The sequence below is a fragment of the Carettochelys insculpta genome, chromosome 15 (assembly GCF_033958435.1).
Source record: "Carettochelys insculpta isolate YL-2023 chromosome 15, ASM3395843v1, whole genome shotgun sequence".
NCBI classification, from domain to species: domain Eukaryota; kingdom Metazoa; phylum Chordata; order Testudines; family Carettochelyidae; genus Carettochelys; species Carettochelys insculpta.
In genome coordinates, this window is record NC_134151.1 from 4,902,760 (window position 1) to 4,923,561 (window position 20,802).

Sequence of the window (20,802 nt, forward strand, 5' to 3'; positions counted from 1 at the left end):
GTAATGGGTATTTCTAATAGTTTATGAGGATGAACCCATGAACCATTAGTGGGTTGGTAACTAGATGTTAATATGAGTGGATTTGGTTGAGTCAACCAGTTTTTTTTTAAATGCATCACATGAAAGGGAATTTGATTATTACATGATGAGGGGCAGGGCTTTTTTTCTAGAAAAAAGGGTGCCAGAACTCAAGTCTGATGATTCCTCGTAGGGATTAGGGTGTTCAGTTTTAATGCCCCAGGCCCTTCACTGCTGTGGGATGGCAGAAGTTCCTCCCCCAGGTCCCTGTGCTGCTGTAAGATTGGCGGGGGGCTCCTGCCCTGGTCCCTGCGCTGCTACAGAACTGGCGGTGAAAATTTTTCTCGTGTTCTCATGGGAAAAAGGTGCTGGAATTCTGTGGTGATGCATTCTCCCAGAAAAAAAAGCCTTGATGAGGAGAATAACTAGCTTCTGGTGTTTCAGTCTCACTTCACTGTGGTGAAAGGAATGACTCCACGTTGAACACCAGCAATGCAAAGAGAGCCGTCCAGAGGAGCCCCTTAGGCCTTTGTCTACATGCACTATTTGCACCGATTTAACTCTTGTTCCACTGCGTGTGGATGCAGTTAGAGCACTACAAATACATTTATGCAGATTAAGCTAATTGTAGTAAATTTACTAACTCAGGCATTGATCAACTCGTTAGGCTCTGCCCTGCAATTGTGGCCAAGAAGTCCGGTCCAGTGAGGCAGATAACTTGAAAATGTACTTAACACTTAGCATAAGTTGTTCCACTGACTTAGCAGAACCCATTACATGCTTAAACACTTTGTCGGATTGCACCATGTTGCCCAGTTACTTGGCTGAAGCTTCCAAGATGTGCGTGGTCTTGTTTGTAGAAAGCTGCAATGTCCACACTGCTCTAGTGATTCCAAATAGGCCCATCCAAAACTGAAATAGGAATGGATTTTATTGTGTTGCTGTTCTCACGTCATGTCCTTGGGGTGCTTTCACGCCAGGACTGAAACTATCCTGGATGATGTCTCAACTTTTTGATACTGGGCGCCTTGTGTAGTCGTTTACACAGTGTAAAGTGAGGGCAAAATGGGTGTAAATGCTATTACATCTGAACAGTACTGGTTTGCAATCACTATGACTTGATTAGAGTCTACAGGTAGCTACTTAGGGGGAACATATTTGACAATGGGCTCTTTGGTCTGCAAGACAAAGGTGTAACATGATCCAATGGCTGCAGGCTGAAGCTACAGGAAAATCAGACTGAAAATGTTAACTTTGCATTGTGAGGGTAATTAACTATTGGAACAGCTTAGCAAGGGTTGTGGTACACTCTGTATCCCTGGCAATTGTTAAATCAAGTGTCGGTGTTTGTTAAAAAGATCTGCCCCAAGGGAGTTATGCCAATGTCAATCAGATGGGAGGGAGTGGAAGGTCGGAGTGGTTCGCATTTTGTCACCAAGTGCCTTTGTGGCTGTGCACGGGGCAGTTCTTGCTGAGGGTCAGCAGATGGATGCTGTAACATCTTGAACAATCCCACTGCGTGTGATGCAAACAACAGTGTGGTGAAAGGACAGAAACTGCCTCCTTTAGATTGCCATTCCGACATGCTGAATTAATGGCTCTCTCGCGTGGCACGTTTGGGTTGAAGATGATTTACCTCCCCAGCAAATAGTTTTGGCTGCTTAGGAAGCAGTTGGTCTTCTCCTTGCAGTCTGCTTAAATGACAGGTGCAGCTGTGCACATATCTAAACCACTTGGGTGGCTGAGGCTGGTGGATCACTTGAGCTTTGGAGTCCTGGGCTGCCCTGTGCCATGCAGACTGAGTGTCTGTACTCTGTTCTGCATCGATACGATGGTCCCTGGAAACTTGGGGTCACCCAGTTGCCTCAGAAGGGGTCCAGCCCAGGTCAGAAAGGGGTCAGGTCAGAAATCCCACAAAGAGAGAGAATCTCTATCTACAGTATGTCTCTTACCCACTGAAGTAAGATTAGAAATGACGTATGGATTGGACACATCTTCCAGCATGTGCTGTATTGGGGCATGGTACGTGTGTGAGAGCAGTGACTCAGTGACTTTGCAGTGGTCATCAGTTAGGCCCCAGCTTTCAGCTCTGCTCTGAGCAGCTGTGTGGCCTTAGGGAGAATTAGCTTGACCGCTCCATGCTTGTTTGTATAATGGGGTTGATGATATCTCCAAGGGGGTGGTTTGAGCATTATTTAGTGTGTGTGATAGGAAATCAGTTTGAATCTGTACAAGAGCTGAGGATTATCATTCACAAGGGAAAGTTTGTGCTCAGGTTGAAGGCAGAAGCCTGGTGGGTTTTGTTTCTGGTATTTGAGTCAGCGTTAGCGTGTGAATGTGCAAAGGAGCATTATCCAGACAGCTCAGCCCTCCTCTCCCTGTAAGGCTACATCTGCACTGTGCTGTGAGCCTGCCCTTGTGGAGGTTTCCAAATCCCCATCACATCCCCGCCACATTGTAAAGTGGACTCAGGTATCTCAACTTTGCTGCCAGGTCCGTGTGGCATTGGTGAATAAAAGTTGTATCTTTATTCTGGGGTAACTGATTTCTTTGTCCATGATTGCAGAGTAGTTCCTATTTTGTTAAGGAGCAAACTGTCATTGGCAGAAGGAGTAATAGGCTGTGTTGCTGCTTTCTCATGTGAGTGTCTTTTAAATTTTTGTAAATTGTAATTGGTTCCTAACATTGAATTACAGCTGTTGAGCCATGGAAATCCCAGTTGGAGGGGCTAATATCACCTTTCGTTTTCTCTCTGGGGGCCTTTAAAAAGTGAACTCTCTTTCCCTGCCATGTACAACAGCTGTATATTCTGGTTTCTAAGCAAGAATAGTAGATATGCTAATAGGATTCATGGGAAGAACAAGACATGAGGAAGGCCCTTCACTTATATCAAGTTGTCTCAGTCCTATGTAAATAACATTAGAAGTTGAACCTCTGTCATCTGGCACTCTTGGGACCTGACTGGTGTTGGATGAGAGAATTTTCTAGCATTTTACCAGCACTTCTAATGCTTACTGGGCTCTTAGAAGACAGATGGGGTAAATTACTGCTAAATAACAGCACAAAACGCTAAAAGCCAGGACTGGTGGCTGTAAACAAACTTTACGGGACCACAGGAAACGTGCCCACACCCATGATAAGTGGTTGTCCGGCTAACTAAAAGCATCCTGGATTATGGAGTTTGGCAGATGGGAGTTCCAGATTAGAGAGGTTCAACCTGTAGTTATCACACCATTGAAGTCGTGATATGAATTTATGAAAGGAGTTGCAGATACATCTGAGCTAGTCAGAAAATGTTTTCCTCCACAGAACATTTTGATAAAAAGTATCATTTTTGTCAAAATTCTCATCAGAATTTTTTCCCAGGTAATCAAAACTGGATTTGTTTACATTTTTGGTAACAAAAATGTTGGTCCCAAAACATTGAAATAAATAGCTAGAAGCAATTTTGAAAATCTTTGGCTCCAAACTATGAAAAACTGACAAAATTTCAGTGTTCAGGTTTTAGGATTTAAAATTAAAAATCAATTTTTGGAGGAAAGCTGATGCTTCCTGGGGGGAAAAGAAAAAAGTTTACTTGAAAACCAAATCATTCGTAGAAAAGAAGAGATGGAAAATTGTGGATCATTCTTAGTTATGAAGTTAGTTAAACTGGGTGAGATTGGTCCCTTCTAGAGGCTTTTATCAGGGAAAATTAATCTATGTCACTGAAAGAATAATTAAGAGCATTGTTTTGGAGTTAGTCTTATTTCTGTGGAAACTAGATGTGGTGCTGGTGGTCATTAAAACTTCTTTAGGGTCCTCAATATTTCACTGAGATAAAGCAGGATATCGTATGCAAAAAGAGCAGTACACTTGGTTATCAAGGATTATGATGCCTCAAACTCTCACAGTTACTGTGAAAAGCTAAATAAATAGGACAAATGGATGAGGTGACAGAGCATATCCCTGTGTTGTGCTGCTTTCTAAGGACAAAATCTCTAATCAGCAGGGGTGGCAGGTTTGTCTGATTTTTGATGGTGTCCAAGTACTGCCCCACTTCCTCTGGATTGGGTCTGGGGATGCGGGGCTTGGGATGTGGAAGGGGCTCAGTCAGAGGTTAGGCTGTAGGGGTGAAAGCTGTGAGGTTGGGCTGGAGATGAGGGTTTCAGGGTGTGGGAGGGTGCCCAGGCCTTGGGCAGAGGGTTGTGGTGCAGGAGGTGAGTTGGGGCTTGGGATGCAGGCTCTGGTGCAGGGCTGAGGGGTTAGGGGTGCAGGCCGGGTGCCCTGGGGCTCAAGCCAGAGAGGAGGACTTCCTGCAGCCCTCTCTTCATTGGCAGCAGTGAGATCTGGGCTAGGGGGCCTTAGACCCCACCCCCCAGTAGCACACAGACCCCACATCACTGTCACTGTATGTCCGCCTCAGACTCCTTACAGGTCCAGGAAGCCCCCTTACTCCTGCCATCACCTGTGTGGCTCCTCTGCTGCTGCTGACTCACTGGGGTTAGGGGGATGGGATGGCCCCTTGGCCAGCTTCGGGCTGGAGCAGGGATTGTGGACGGGGAGGGGCAGGGTGAAGCAACACTCAGCCAAGCCCCAGGCAACTGCTCAGGTCAGACTGCAGACACTCGCTTATGCTAGGGATCGGGGTGAGGGTCTTCCAGTGTTGGTGGATGGTCCTGCTGGCAGAGGGAAGGATCCACCCAATGGTCACCCTGGATCAGCCTGCTCTCGCACTGGTGGATGGAAGGTGCAAGGAGAACTGCAGTGGCAGTTAAGGCTGGAAGCTGCCAGAGTGGAGCAGATAGGGATCGGGTCCCTTGGAGGGAGTTCAGAACTGCAGTAAGTAAATTCTTTGGACACAGGGACACGTGGGAGGCACCTGGGGGTGGGAGGCAGGCCAGAGGAAAGACCTGGCCCTGAGCACTGGTGGAGCCAACCTCTGTGCCATGAATATTGCTGGAGTGCAAGGACTCCAGGCCTATGTAACTCCCCGTGGTTCAGAAAAAGGAATGTTCATGTCCAGTTGTAAAACTGTTTGCTGGAGTTGTTTGACATTCACTTTTAATTACCCACAGAATCACCTTAATAAATAATGGTGTGGGGAAAAATGCAGAACCAAAAATTTAAGGCTAGTTGGGTTCTTCCTCTCAAATCTTGCCTTTTTCCAGACCAGACAAATTTGGTCTGAAAATTAGTTTTGGCACGTGTATTGTCTCTCAAAGCCAGAGTTTTAAAGGTATGTAGGTGGCTAAAGATGCATATTGGTGTCTCTGGATGTCCAGCTGTATCTTTATGTGCCTAAATATCTTTAAAATTGAGATTTCAATAACTCCTAATAAATGATTTTAGGTTCCAAGTAAAAAGGTGTTTGTTTTGTTTTGTTTTGTTTTTGTTTTTTTTTTTCAAATTTCCAGCCTTGAAAACTCAACTTGGAATCTGACAATCCAAGTCAGTTCTTTCTGGCTTGTGCATAATTTATAGTAACAGATTCTTCAACTCAATATCTTCCATCATTAATATCTAGACAGCTACACTGAGGTTGCAAAGGGCCCTCTAACAAATCTGATGATGTGTGAGCCAGAATCAAATCCAGCTTTTTTCTGGAATACGCGTCTTAGAACTCCACAGTCAAAGCTGATGTTTCTAACTGGAGTATGATTCTGAACATAAACACAGAGAGCAGATGTGCTGAGTAAGACCAGAAGCCATTTTTATAGATCCCTTTTTGGGCCACATGGCTCTTCAATTTTTTTTTCTCCCCTTTAATTGCCTAGGTTGAGAACTGTGCCAGTTTTAACTTTGGATTTCTTGGCTTTTGACAGTTCAGGTTCACGTAACATTTAAATGTGGTTTTCATATTTAATATTTCCTATTCAAAATAATAATACAAATACCAGCATAGACATTTAAGGACGCTCGTAATAATCTCCCTTCTGAAAATCCTTCAAATACGTTTCACTTTAACTGTATGGACACTAGTTTACTTTTTAAAAAATCCGATTTCTCATCTTTTCTATGCAGGGGATTTTTTTTTTTCAGATATACATACTGTGTTTGAAATATTCTTCTAGTATAAAACTCTGCAATAGTGAGGCTGCCAGTCATTTCTCCAGACATTTGAAAAATATTGTTAACTTCCCTGACAGAAACCTTACCTTGAATTCTGAATGATTTCCCATTATACATTTCCTTTCTCTTGGATTCTAGACCTCTTCTCATCCATGGTATTCTGCAAATTTTGCATAAGGCTTTTTGGTAAGGGCCAGAAAATGTAGCTAGCAGCAAAATCCAAGAGGTGTATCTTTAATTTTTTTGCTAGTGGAATGGCTTTAGAATGGTAGAAATCAGCATAGAGGTTGTTTAATACTCCAGCAGCAAACAAGGCTAAATGTCAGTGTCAATGAATGAAGGCCAAGGAACAATGTAGTTGATTAGGATCAGTATTCCCTCTAATTTTTTCAATCTATGGTTGGACTAAATTTTGTTATGTGCACCAAAGCATGTGAATTTGGTCTAGAAATCACTCTGCAAGATTGGTTCCTTAAGGTACTTGGTATCATGTGTCCCAGAACAGCTAAACTAAAACCAGTAGTAGACCTCTAGGGAGAACACGGGTGGCCAGCCAGTATGGTGCCTCCTGACACTGGCCAGTGCCAGAGGGAATCAACAGGGCAATTATCAATGAATCAGTCCCCTGTTGTTTAGGCCCAACTTCTGGCAGTTGAGGGTTTAGGGACACCTAAGAGCATGGGGCAAGTATGCTTTAAGCCACTGAAGTGCCTTGAGGGTGTATCACAATAAACAAGCGGTACTGTAGCCCCTTAAACACTAACAATTTTATTTATTAGGCAATGAACTTTCATGGATAAGATCCATTTCTTCAGATCTGGAGCAAAAATAATAGTGTGTGTGTGTGTGTGTGTGAGAGACAGAGAGAGAGAGAGAGAGGTGGGAGACAGAGGGGAGGAAGAAGGAGAAGTAAAAGAGGGATTTGGGGGAGAAGTCACCTATCGTTAACAGGACCTGTGGAAGGAGTAAATTAAGTGGGATGGATGCCATTCCTGTGAATATCAAAGGTGGGGAAATTATTCTTGTCATGGGTAAGCTAATTAAGATCTCTGTTAAACTCCAGGTTAAATGTGCCCTCAGAGGGTCAAGTATTTCCCTAAAAGCTAATGTGTATTCCGATTCCTGGTGTCTGATTGAGAGAGCATATTCAGCACTGGCCTTGAGGGTCATCCTTCGTTTGGAGAGAGGGTACCAGGCAGTACCTATGCCAGGGAGTGATCCTACAGACCAGGGAAAGGGCCAGTGCATAGAAGCTAGCCAGATCAGGAGGGTTTAAAAGCCTGTGAACCCAGAATATGGTCCAAACCTAACAGGCCACTGAGTGGTCCAGCAAGGGGCAAGCTCCACAAAAGCTCTGGCGCCTGCCTTGCTATTTGAGCCTTTTCAAAATTAATGCTGTTAAATCAGGCACTTTCCAGCCCTGGGTGAGACTTGAGTCCTGTGGAACTAATCAAATAGTATTTAAAAGTTCCCCTATCTGTGCTTCCTGCCTTTAACATTTGTGTGTGACGGTTATCCAGACCTGATGCTGTCTACTGTAAGTGCTTCTAACTCGGGGAAATCACTTACTTTATCTGTCCAGAGCTCCTCCTCCAGTGGTTATGGGAGAGATTACTAATTTTATGTAGGAGTCAGTGGGAGCCGCATTGCTCTTGGCACTGCACACACATGGCATCTGCATCCCAAAGGTTAGTGCCTACATAAGAGTTTCTGAAGCGGGAGGGAATTTGCATGGTTCCAGCTGAGGAGGAGGAGCTAGCAGAGACCTCTGTGATTGCTTACCCCAGTCAAGGAGAAGAGTGGGAGTTGTATCCCCATAGCATCCCTTTATTTTAATCCTGCACTTCTTTTTCACCTTGGGAAATGGATTTGTTCCGGGATCCATTATCTGGTGCTATTGCCCTCTTCTCTGACACTGTGGCTCCCTTAGTGCAGGGGGGAATATGTCAATCTGTGGTGCACATCTATTCACAGAAGCCCTTTTTTCTGCGTAGTACTTGGATTATTTCCAGTGATTCGGCACAGAAGAGTCTCCAACCTTGTTTACCTGAGCAGGGGAAGCATGCAGCCCTGAGAAAGCACCTGGCTTTTTGCACTCTTGTTTTCTCATACACTCTCCGGCTCTTTGACAGCTACAATGACTTCTTCTTTTTTGCAAAAACATATCCTGGGCTCTCTTCCCCAGGTGCTTGACGGCTTGGGCATCTGCCACCAAGGACCAGCTTTTCTTCCTTCTTTCTCTGTGTAAATCACATTGTTTCTATTGTGTCAGCAAAAATCTCCTTTACAAAAACCTTTCATTTCTTTCTGCTGACACAATGTTCTCCCTTCCTCTTGTTGTCACTGCTCCTTTTCCTTTGTTTGCTTCATCCATTCTCTAGTTCAATACCATCGTAATTTAATCTCCAAGTCAATGTCTTGCTTTAATCAAGTCTCTGTGGTGCCCCTTCTATCACACACATCTCCCCTAACACATGTGCTTCTAATTCAGCACTTTGGTTACGTACCAACTCGGAGTATGTCTGTGGAACACATGCAGGGCCTGGGCCTTCCTTGCCCAATGTGGGGTGGAGGAGAGGGGGAGAACAACAGGAGTCTCCCCTTCCATCCTCCCCTCTGCAGGTGCATCCTCTGCTACCAGGAGCCTGCTGGCCAGAATTCTGTAGCAGCTCAAGGGATCAACGCAAGACTGAACTTTGCTGTAGCCCTGACCCAGGAGCGCTGTGTGCTCTCAGCTAATGTACCTGGCAGGGTCATACATGCTCCCTAGTCTGGATGCAGAACTTATCTACCCCAGTGATTCTGGACCAGAGGTACTTGTATCCCTGAGGTACACAAAGGTTTTCCAGGGGGTAGCCAAACTCATCTAGATAGATACTTGCTTAGTTTTACAAGCGGCTGAATAAAAAAGCACTAGAGAAGTCACTCTAAACTAAAATTTCATATAGCTGACTTGTTTATACTGCTCTGTATGTTTTCTCCTGAACTGCTAGTTCACTATGTCTGTGGCTACACTAGCCCGGAAGATTGACTCACTGTACTGCTCCCAAGATGAAAGGAGTAAGGGAGGTCGACGGGAGAAGTACAGGGGTCAACTGTGACCCCTGAGAGGTTAATTTCATGCCAAGTAAGCTGAGTGCAGATAGGTTGATTCTAGCTACGCAACTGCCATAGCTAGAATTGTGTATCTGTGGTCGATTTACTTTGTCTAGTGTAGACATGGCCTGTATTGTAACTGATTTATTGTACAAGTATGTGGTAGGGATAGCTCGGTGGTTTGAGCATTAGCCTGCTAAACCCAGGGTTATGAGCTCAATCCCTGAGAGGGCCATTTAGGGATCTGGGGATGGTGCTTGGTCCTGCCAAGAGGGCAGAAGACTGGACTCCATGACCTCCCCAGGTCCCTTCCAGTTGTACAAGATGTGTATCTCCACATGTGTATATACAAATGAGAAAGCCAGCAATCTGTCTTGCGTACCTCCACAAATTTCAGCTGGCCTAAAAACTACTTGTGTTACAAAATCAGACATAAACATAGAGAGGTGTCACAGCACAGTTACTGACAATCAGGCTCCTGAAAGGGGTACAGTAGCTGGAAGAGTTTAAGAACCTCCAATCTCCACAACAGGGCAGGAACCTGTGAGGCTGGTGCCTTAACCTGGGCCCTCTCCTATTGGTCTCAAGGGCTGTGGAAAGAGGGTGCATGGGGCAAAAGGCCAATCTCTGGTCTCTTCCCCACAATTCCCTGTATCAGCAGTACAACACAGAGAGAGATACCTCAGTCTTTCATTCTCTGTGTTCCCTGTGTTGATCAGTGCCTGTAACACAGACTCTCTTATTCCCCCACCTGCCCACATGACTGTGTACCACAGGAGCTCATCAGCAATGGTCCTTCTAATTTTTCTATCAAAATGCAGAATAAGTTTTGTCATGTACAGATGTGCACCACCAATAGAAACACATGTTGCCAGTAAGGGGGCGTGGCGCTCTGTTAATTAGCTGGGTGGCATTTAAATCTCTCCTGGGCATCCACCCAAGTGCTCAGCTTACAGGGAAGGCTGCTCAGCAGTCAACTATCTCATGGCCATTTCCTCTGGACTAACTGAGAAAGGTCCCTGCTGTCTAAAGTCAATTCTCTGGCCTACTGGTTATCCCTGAGCCGCCAGTCAAGGACCTGGTCAGTTAAATACCACAGGCCCATCACCTGAAACGCCCTCTGGAGAGCAAATGGCAAATTTTCATGGTGGTTACATCAGTACAACCAGGCCTACCAATGGTGGGGAGAAGGGCTGGGGGAAGGAGGGCAGTTGTCCCAGGGCCTGGGGCTCCTGGCCCTTTCAATTGTTGTGGGAGTACAGCCCTGTGCTCTGTGTGGATTTGATGGCAAGGGTGTGGGGGAGTGCAGCGCTGTGCTCTGGACAGTTCTGAGCGCTAGCTGGCCCCAGCTCCTTCGACCTGAGGCGAGCCCTCTTCCATTTTGCTCTTGGGCCCACAGAACCTGTTAGCTCTGGTGAGTACAATTGCCATTGTCTTCAAAGCAGCTGCCATGGAGTAGCAGGTGCCCAGGAGCTGAACTCATATCATAAGGCAGAGTAGGGCCTTATTATGAAGTCATAAAACACATTTGACACAAGTTACAGATACCGGGGATGCTTCTTCCACGTAACTGGGTAGTATTACACATCAGTATAGCTGTATACAAAACTCTTACTTTCGTTTTCTTCCTCTTTGGCAGGAGTGTAATAATCTGTGATTGAATCGTTGCCCATGTAGTTAATTCGTCCCGTAGTATTAGTTGTGCAGCTCACAGTCCTGCACTTGGCGTCCAATGGATGTGCGAGTGAGACGTTGCCAGTTTGGGTTTCTGTGATGTGTACAGGTGCAGCACGTTCACGAATGATGGTGAGGTGCACGTCCAATGAGTGAGAAGAACTTGTGTCACAGATACCAGACTTCAGCCATGTTGCTGATCTTTAGAGTACAGTAGACCCCCGCCTTACGCGGCGGTTGTGTTCTTGTGCATCCCCACATTAGTCAAATTTCGTGTTACTTGATAGAGCCAGGAAACTGACCAGGGCAGCAGCTGCAGCACTGGTTAGTTTCCCCTCTCCCCGGAGTGGCAGCCAGCCCAGTTCCCCACCACACCACTCAGCCAAGTGCCAGCTCCCCACCACACCACTTGAGTGCACATATCTTGGGCTTCTACTGTACTTATGAGTTTCCAGTTGCCACCTTTAGCAACAGCTGAACTCATCAATGCCCTGTTCAGCCCACTGTGTTGCAGAGCACATACAGCCAGGTATGCTGTTCTATACAATGCCAACCTTCTTCATAATCACAGTGTAATGCTGAAAGGTATCGAGCACCTGCTTTGAGATACCTTCCCATTGCAACAGGTAGGCATTAGGGATGCTCAGCATGTCATGGGAGGCACTCGGTGCCTATCAGGATTTGACCTTCTTTATTTTACAACAGTTGGCTGATTTAAACCTGTAGATCATTAATCTGGAGGAATTCTCATGAGTTTACTTACCTGTTCATTAATTCTGTTATAAAAAGGTGTATTCATGCACTGGGAACTGGATTAATTTCTTCTGAATGAAAAGAATATGCCAGGGGAGCAAACTGATGGTTAATATGCAGCCACATTACAATTTGGAAACCAAAGAGTAATTGCTGGCATGTCTAAAAGTTTGCTAATGTGCAACTGAGGCAATGACAGGCTTATCTTTGTATTTGAAAGCCAGTGCCATGTTTCATTTACAGTTCTGTACAAACAAGCAAAATTCTTTTGTGCCTGGTGAGTGAGCGTAATTGCTGGCAGATGTGAATTTTCGATTAGCATTGCCAGATCACTCACTATTCTCAGGGTTCCCCTCAAACCCAGTTTGCAAATGGGCCTGTGCAGTTCAGGGCCAGGAGAGTGAAGGCTGTGCTGTTAATAATGAGAACTGACAAGTCAGGCAGAGAAATCACCTGCTTAAAAAGGCCACGGTCTGTAATCGTGCCTCACACAACTGGCAAACGTCCTTGCAATTTCTTGTGAAAGGGCACAGCTCTGACAACTTCTCTTATGACTTGATCTCCCAGATGTTAGGCTGGTTTAGAATAGATGCCAGGCTGGTGTTTTTAATCGTTCAGGATTACTGTGAAATTTACCGTCTGTCAGTCTGCTGTCCCATGATCTTATTTTTTATGTAACGTTGCGTCTCATAATATTAGACACATGACTGCCCTAAAACCTCACCGAGAGTTTCCATCAAGCACACCATCAGAAATTGATCCTGTACAGCTTGGCTTAGATCACGTGGGTTTGTCTCCGTCCCACCACCAACATGCAAATAACACTAGTAAGAAAAGTTTAAGGGGCACCTTTACCCTTACACACCTGTGCCCCGGAATGGTGATTTGTATGACTGTTACCTAAACCTTATGGGATAGAATTAGAACCAACTTTTTGCCAAAATGCAATCCAAAACCATTATGCAAGTTTGACCTATATGAGTCTTTTCCCATTATTGTACAATTTCATGAGTTTGTAGGCTTCTCTACCTTGTGATAGGAACCAAAGGGGGATGACCAAAATAGATTCATAGATATTAATATCAGAAAGGACTTTTGGCATAATTTAGACTGAATCATAGGGTTGGAAGAGATCTCAGGAGATGATTGAGTCCAACCCTCCGCTGAAAGCAGGACCAATCCCAACTGAATCATCACGGCCAGGACTTTGTCAAGATGGGACTTAATGACCTCTAGGAAAGGAGATTGCACCACCTCCCTAGCTAACCCATTCCAGAACATCACTGCTCCCCTGAGGAAATAGTTTTTCCTAATATCCAATCTAGAACTCCCCACCACAGCTTGAGAATATTGTTCCTTGTTCTGTCATCACTGAGAACAGCCTCTCTCCATCCTCTTTGAAACCCCCTTTAACGTAGTTGAAGGCTGCTATCAAATCCCCCCTCACACTTCTGTAGACTAAATAAACCCAAATCCCTCAGCCTCTCATAAATCACATGCTCCAGCACCCTAATCATTTTTGTCATTCTCCGCTGGACTCTCTCCAGCATGTCCACATCCTTTCTGTAATGGAGAGCCCAGAATTGGACATATTACTCCAGAAGTGGCCTCACTAGTGCAAAATAAAGGGGAATAATCACTTCCCTAGTTCTGCTGGCAGTGCTCTTACTAATGTACCCCAGTACACCATAGCCACCTTGGCTAGAAGGGCACACTTTCGGCTCACATCAAGCCTCTCGTCTACTGTAATCTCCAGGTCATTTTCTGCAGACTCCTGCTTCACCAGTTGGTTTTGAACCTGTAGCAGTGCTTGGGATTCCTCCATCCTCCATGCAGGACTGTGCACTTGGCCTTGTTAAACCTCATCAGATTTCTTTTGGCCCAATCCTCCAATTTATCTCGGTCTCCCTGGATCCTCTCTCTACCCTCCAGTGTATCAACCTTTCCCCCTAGTTTAGTGTCAGCTGCAAACTTGCTAAGAGTGCAATTCAACCCCTCAGCCAGGTCATTAATATAGAATTTGACTGACACCATGAGAGAAGCTGCAGCTTTACTGGACATCTTGTATGAAACTCTGATCTCGTAAAGTTTGCAGCTCATTTTTGCAAACTCACAGCTGCAGCTTTGCTCAGTCTGTTACCTTACCTCTCCCTTGTCATTTATCAGATCATGACAGGGCATGCCTCAGTGTGTCCATGTTTCCAATTTTGTGAGCAATACCTTGACTAAAATGTGTGCAGACATTGGGATTCCCTCTGTGACTCTTTCCACTCACCTTGTCCAGATCGTCTCGTCAAATTCTGGGAGAACACTTCATCCAGATCTCTGGGCTGTGGATTTGAGGTTCAGTTAGACGCAGCCCTGAACTTTGTTAGTGGGGTTCTTCTCAGGCACAGGTATGTGGTTTTGAGAGCATGACAGTTGCAGGCTTATTTCTGAAGGATCATTTGTTGGTTTCTCTAGAAGTTTGGCCAACAGGGATTTCAAAAATTGCTCCAGGAAAGCGAGGAAGTAGACTCTTGTAATTATATATGGAAAAGGAAAGAATTTCTTTCTTGTAAATTAGTTAACCCCCCACCACCATTCCCCTTCTCTCACACTAGGCTAAGACCCTGCATGCTGGTGTCCAGAACACATTTTTATGGCTGAGTTATAAGTTCCAGGAAATATTGAAATGCTTCTAACTCGGCAACCTAGGCTACTGAGTGTGGCACACGAGTGGACCTCCTGCATCTCAGTGGGTCACCAGATGGCGGTAACCAAGATGGTCTCCCATGATAGGGTAGTTTTACTGACTGAGCTTGTGTACCTAGAGTTTGCAGGGTGTGCCAACTGAACTGTCGCAATGCGTGTGTCATTTTAGTAATACCAGTAGGAAAAACCGATGTGGACAGAAACCATGAGAATCTGACTACTCTGCACATGGGCAGTGGGCAGCAAAATGTATTGCGGGCCACATAAAGAACCCAGATGAGCCACGAGTTGCCCAGCGCTGTTCTATTTGCAGTGTTTCTTTCTGATGGGTACCCCTATGCAGAAGCACTAGGCAGACACAATGTGAAACTTGTTGCTTTGACTAAAGTTCTTCTCCCAGGCTCTGTGTCACGAGGACATTACACGCCAAAGCCCAGGCCTTCAGCATAAGTGTTTTGAAAATTAAATGCGACTCCGAGCCCTTGAGACAGCTTTGGCTTTTTTCACAGTTGATAGTTATTTCACAGCTTTATTACATCACCTCTATTTGTGCCCCAAGATTGATGTAGGAAATTTTGTGTAAATACATTCAGTCAACAAGTCATTGTGTCACCATGAGCTCTTAAAGATCTTCACTGCAATGCAGCATAATTGGCAAAGCCATTATGGAACAAACTTCCATGATTTACAAGTTACAAACATGAAGTCTTTAGGAAAGTTGGTGAAGTACTTTATGGGTCACCTTTATTTTTCCTACCCTCGTGGCCTTGACTCACACGTTTCCTTTATGTCAGTCTGTCCATACTCTAGGTAGCATTGGAGTGGAATAAAGAAGTCACTGTGCTTTTGGCTGACTAGCCATATTGGATGTGGTTTTGGGGTTTTTGCCTCAAAGGAGGCAAGTGGAAGCAGCACTGGGCAAAACAAAATATCAACATTTAATTAGAACAAATGGCAGCATAAACTGCACTGGAAAGGGTGCGTTTAATCAACCCGACCTGTGGAATTAAACATCATGGGCCAAATCCTTCATTTTTACTCCATCTTTTTCCCAGACTAGTTCCCTTGAAGCCAGCTCCAGTTCACAACGGGTTTGTCTGAACAAGAACCTCAGCATCTGACCCTAAAGTTACTGTGTAAAGAGTCAAGATTTATAATTAGTATTACAGGAGTGGTGAGAAGTCCATGAAGCCCCGGGCACCCCTCTTCTAGACATGAGGCAGTCCTTGTTATGAAGAGCATAGAATCTGGATAGAAAAGAGGGAGGGGAAAGGAACGGTGGGGCTGACAGCCGCCAGGGCAAGGTGGGATGGGGGTCCAGCTCTGCAAGGGGAGGGGACAAGGACAGTCAGTTCTCAGCACCACCTGGCCCACAGTGTTGTCTCTCCACTCCTTCAGTGCTGTGCACAGCCAGAGCAGTGCTGAGGTGACACTTCAAAGAGGCCCCGAGTGCCAGTCACAACTGCTGCCAAAGTAGCAGTGGAGGCTGGAGTGCTGAGCTGCTTTGGAAGGTCAGGCCCAGGGGTGACTTCCCCTTTGCTGCCCCACCAGTCAGCAGGCTTGGAAAAGAAATATCCCTTTATCCCCTTGCTTCCCAGAGGGGGAACTGGATCGTGGACCTATGAATGATTTAGCTAAGGTCACGCAGCAATTATGGAGTAGATACCAGAACTAAATCCTATTCTCTTGCATCCCAGAGAAAGCAAACAGTTCTGTAGCCTCTTAAAAGACCAACGAGGTTATTTATTAGGTAACGAGCTTTCATGGGTAAGACCCACTTCTTCAGATCTGATGATAAAACCTAATAAATAAAATTGTTAGTCTTTAAGGTGCTACAGGACTACTTGTTTTTTTGTTTTTTTTTGGTGAGGCTACAGACTAGCATGACCATGCCTCTGAGACTGTCCCCAGAGAGTATTTTAACAAAAAAAGGCATTCTTCCTCTTGATCTGTGCTTTGAGTTTCTTGGCGGGAATACATGCTATAACTGCAAAATATTTTTATTATGTACATTTCACTATGGTTAATGATTTAACTAAATCTGGCTCAAGCCCCCAAAAGAATATAACATGAAGACAACCCACCATTTCATCTTGTGCTCTGTAAAGGTTCTTCCATTCAGTACCCCCCGGCCCCCGCACAATTCTATGCCAGAAATCCTGTAAATCATTTTTAATTGGGTAATTCATGGGAACTGGGGAAGGAAGGGAAACAGGACTTGTTTTGAAAGTTGTAAAGGAAATAGCCCATGCAAAGTTTTCCTCCTAAATTGTTTTACATGCACAAAGGACACAATAAACCCCTAAACCAAAAAAAAAAAAAAAAAAAAAAAAGAGAAATGTAGCTCTAGGATGGAGGGTTGCAATAAATAATATAAAAAAAACTTGTATTGTTTTACAGGATAGCTCTTGTGCTTTACGTTTCTTTGTAATAGTGACTCTATTGTTTGGAAAGAACTTACATCTTAAACATGTCTTTTCCAGCTAGGTATGTTATATTGCACTACTGCACAAGTGTCTGAGATTTTAACATACAACAACCTACTGAAGAGGGATCTTGTTGGAAAGGTCTGGGACCGTACAGGTTGAACCTCTCTTGTCCAGTACTCTCCAGACCTGACCAGTGCTGAACAAGACAATTTGCCGGACTACAGGAGGCGAATATTATCTAGCACATTACCAACACTTCCACTGCTTATTGGCTTCGTAATGTAGGGGTAAATTACTGTTAAATCATGGCACAGAACACTGAGAACCAGGACTGGTGGCTGGAAACAAACTTTATGGGCCCACAAGAACCGTGGCCACACCCTTGATAAGTGGTCGTTCCCCTAACAAAATTTATACCAGATTATGGATGTTGCCAGATGAGAGAGTTCCAGACTAGAGAAGTTTAACCGATGGTTGCTGCAGTTTATATTGCCGTAAATTGAAAATTGGGTCCTTAACTTCTCAGGTTCCCCCTCTGTAAAGTATGGGGAGGGCTTCCCCACTGCACAGGGAGTCAGGAAGTGGAATGAATGAAGGTTTGTAAGCTGCATTGAGACTGTAACTTTTGTAGCATCTAAATATTCGTTATTTGTCAAATGTGCATCAGTTGCAGGTTTGACCCTTGGGCACATGAGTGCAGGGCTGGAGGGAAGGTGATTCTGTATCAAAGCCATATGGTGCAGTAACTGCCCCACAAAGGCCATGCATCTTTTTCAATTTTGCTTCTTGAAACATGGCCCAGGTTAAAAAAGTGGCTCTTCAGGGCTGCTTGGGATTTTCCATCAGGGTTTTCTCTGTCCTGAAAGGGTTGTAGAACTACACTAGTCTAGCAAACACTGGGCCTAATTTTTCAAGTCAGATTTTGACCAGGCCTGCCTTTTTGTGCATGTTTTGCAGGTGCAAACAGCTGCAGATACTATTTGCATTAGTTAGGTGCCTAGGGGAACTGATTACACCAGCAAGTTGCATGCTTGGACCTTCAGGTGACATGAATAGCATTCAAGTGCAGACTATTTCTTTCTAATCTGTTGGGGCCAACATGGCTACAACATTAAAAAAAAATCTAGTTCAGGATATGACTATCTATAAATTGAACAGAAGCTCAGCTACCATCTAGTGCAGAACCACCTCTGACTTCTGCCTAAAAGCGACAGTTTCCAGCTACTCTAAAGATATGCTGTGTTTTTTCATCCTGAACTTTCCATAGATGTTTCAAACAGAGCAGCTGAGGCAACAGTTTTTTGGCTTGAAGTACGCAAAAGGGTTTTGCAAATATTAATTTACTAACAGATTTACCTGGTTTTGCTTGGGTCCTTAACTCAAATCTGGACTTTTTTTTTTTTAAATTGAATGTTCATATTTTTTAAAAAATACAGTGTTATTTTAAGAAGTTAACTTTTATTTCAGATTTCTTAAAAAAGGGATTGTTAATTTTTTCAATTTAATATTTTAGTAAAATTTTTAAAATGGGAATGCCATTAAATATTTTTTCTTCATCCTATAACCTCTTATCGTTCACAAAGTTTTAATAAAAAAGGGCTATGGTCAATTTGGCTTCCAATAACATTTTCTTATAATTTTCAAACCTTACACATTGATTTAGGTGGGCCAAAAGAGTGCACTACTCCAAATTTCTTCATTTTATCTCATTTCTGTAAGGTTTATTGTGAAGCAATCCTATTCCAGAATCATTCTATTTTTCTAGCTCAGCTTGGTTCAGTCTCTTTCAACATCTACATGGTAATGTCGATTTTGAGGCCTGTACTTGATTTGGTGATCATCTGTTTCCTGTTCAGTTTTATAAGAAGCACTCAGAGTCCAGGCACATCCTGTTTTCCTGGCACGGGCAAACCCTTTGGTGGCTTTAGGCTATGATAAGAGGAAGTTGTATACTGAATTTGGTGGTCCCAGCTCTTCACATTTAGGAGGAGTTGTTCTTGATCAAACAGATAAACTTTAAAATATGCAGTAGATTTGGTAGAAAAATAAGGCAAAATAGCACAGGGGAATGAGAGTGGGGAAAACTGTAGCAAATGCTGGTCTTGCATCTTTACTTAATTTACTTAATTTAGTTATTTAATTTAACTGATACTTACTTTAGCTCTGCCCAGCAGTGCATCTGGAAGCTCTTAGAATTCCACTTTGCATGAAGGAGGAAACTGTTGGCTAATGCTGGAAGCATAGGTGATTAAGAGTTAAAAAACCTCCCTCTTCATAAAGCTTCCTGATATACAAGGTCTTGCTGGACAACAGCTTGCCCGGTACATTATAAGGTGAGTATTGACCCTCTCTTGCGCTGATGTGCCAATCTACTTGGCTCCCAAGAAATGCTTTATTGGGTTTATAAGCTATTTTTCTCAACTCCATAAAACCAGGCAGAGTGCTGGTTTCACACTTTTAAAACTTGTATAGTATAAAAATAGACACTTTTACCATGACATCCTCATTACACATGAGCTCCAGTGCCTTATGTAATGCAACTCCCAGGCGCATTTTGAAAGTAATGATCCCCAGCACATACCTATGAAAGGATTAAAACAAACATTTAGACAGAGCTGGGATCCATTACATAATAAGAACAACTTTCACTTTGGTGACAGCAGTCTTGCAGTTGCCTCTTAAAATTCAAGGAGATAAAGAGGTAAGAACTGATGAAAACAGCCCCTCTCCTCTCCTCCCGGGAGAACCCTATAAAAATCAACAGCTCCCACATGTCAGAAGCACTTTCTAACCCCACAGTGCTGTTGGTGTGTGTGTATGACAGGCTTTGAATGATATCATACATCCCTGCTGAGTGCGTCCAGGTAGTTCTGTTTTCTGAATGGTTTTCCAGTGCAGAATCCTAAGAATTTTACATGAGTGGGGTGGGTGGGTGGGTGGGGCGGTTTCTCTGGTGAAGGAATAATGCCCGGGCTTATTTCTTGAGTACATAGTAACGAAGATGTGCTTAGCTTCCTTGTTTTTTTCCAGTAAATAAGAAGCACATTCTGAATTCTCTTTTGGCTTTCAGCTAATGGCTGCCATTTAAAATGCTGGTGCATTGGCATGACCTGTGGTGTGGTGCACGGTGGATGGCAGAAGTGAGACAAGGTGAAAAAGGCACTTTGGACAATAGTATCCAATTTCAACAGAGCTGCCAGTTGTCCACAAGGCTGGCCAGCTAGTCTTTATGCTGTTCAGTAGCTCATCTGCCATCACACCCGGGCATTGCTGCATATGTTAAGGAGGAAGCACACACAGTTTTTGATTGTAACTGTTAACAAGGTGTGACAGGGTCAGGCCAGAGGGCAGCTTAGAAGGGGAGAGAGGCAGCTCTAAACAGTAGGAACAGCCCTGGCTAATCAGGAGTTATCACAGGCAAAGTGGGAGCAGTGGGGAAGAGGCTGCTATAAATCAATTAGGGGCAGCTGATCTCACTTGAGGTGGTGTAAAGGCCTTGCCCGGGAGAGGGTGGAACAGGAGTTTGGAGAGGAGTGAGCAGATTAGAGCAGAGGAGGAGAGAGAGATTAGCAAAGGAGAATACCAACAGCGTCAGAGACAGCTGGGGAGGTGAGTGGCTCCTGCAGGCGGGTGTTTGAGCTCCCTGTCCCTGGTAACCTCTGGGCTCAGCCAGACACTAGAGGGGGCTGGTCAGTCAGACCGGGGGGGCTCCTACCCAATGCTCTTCACACCAACAGATGGAAGCCTGAACCTAGACAAGGGTAGGCAGCCCCATACCACAGGACTCTGGACCAAACAGAGGTCTGGGGCCCAGGCATGGTAGTGACCCTGCCACAAAGGGCATCAAAGGGTACCTATGGGATACACGTGAAGAGTGTTAAGAAACTGCTTACAGTGCATATTGTTCCTGCAAGACTCAGGAATGTTGCATCCTTTCTTGACTGTCCTCTACCGACACCTTATATTCACATAGATACACGTACTTCTTTCACAGAGCAGTACTGTTGCAACTCCGCTGCTTAGCAAACCGTAGAATGAGACCATCTTGTGACACCCTTCATCCCATCTCCCTTCTCTGGGTCACATT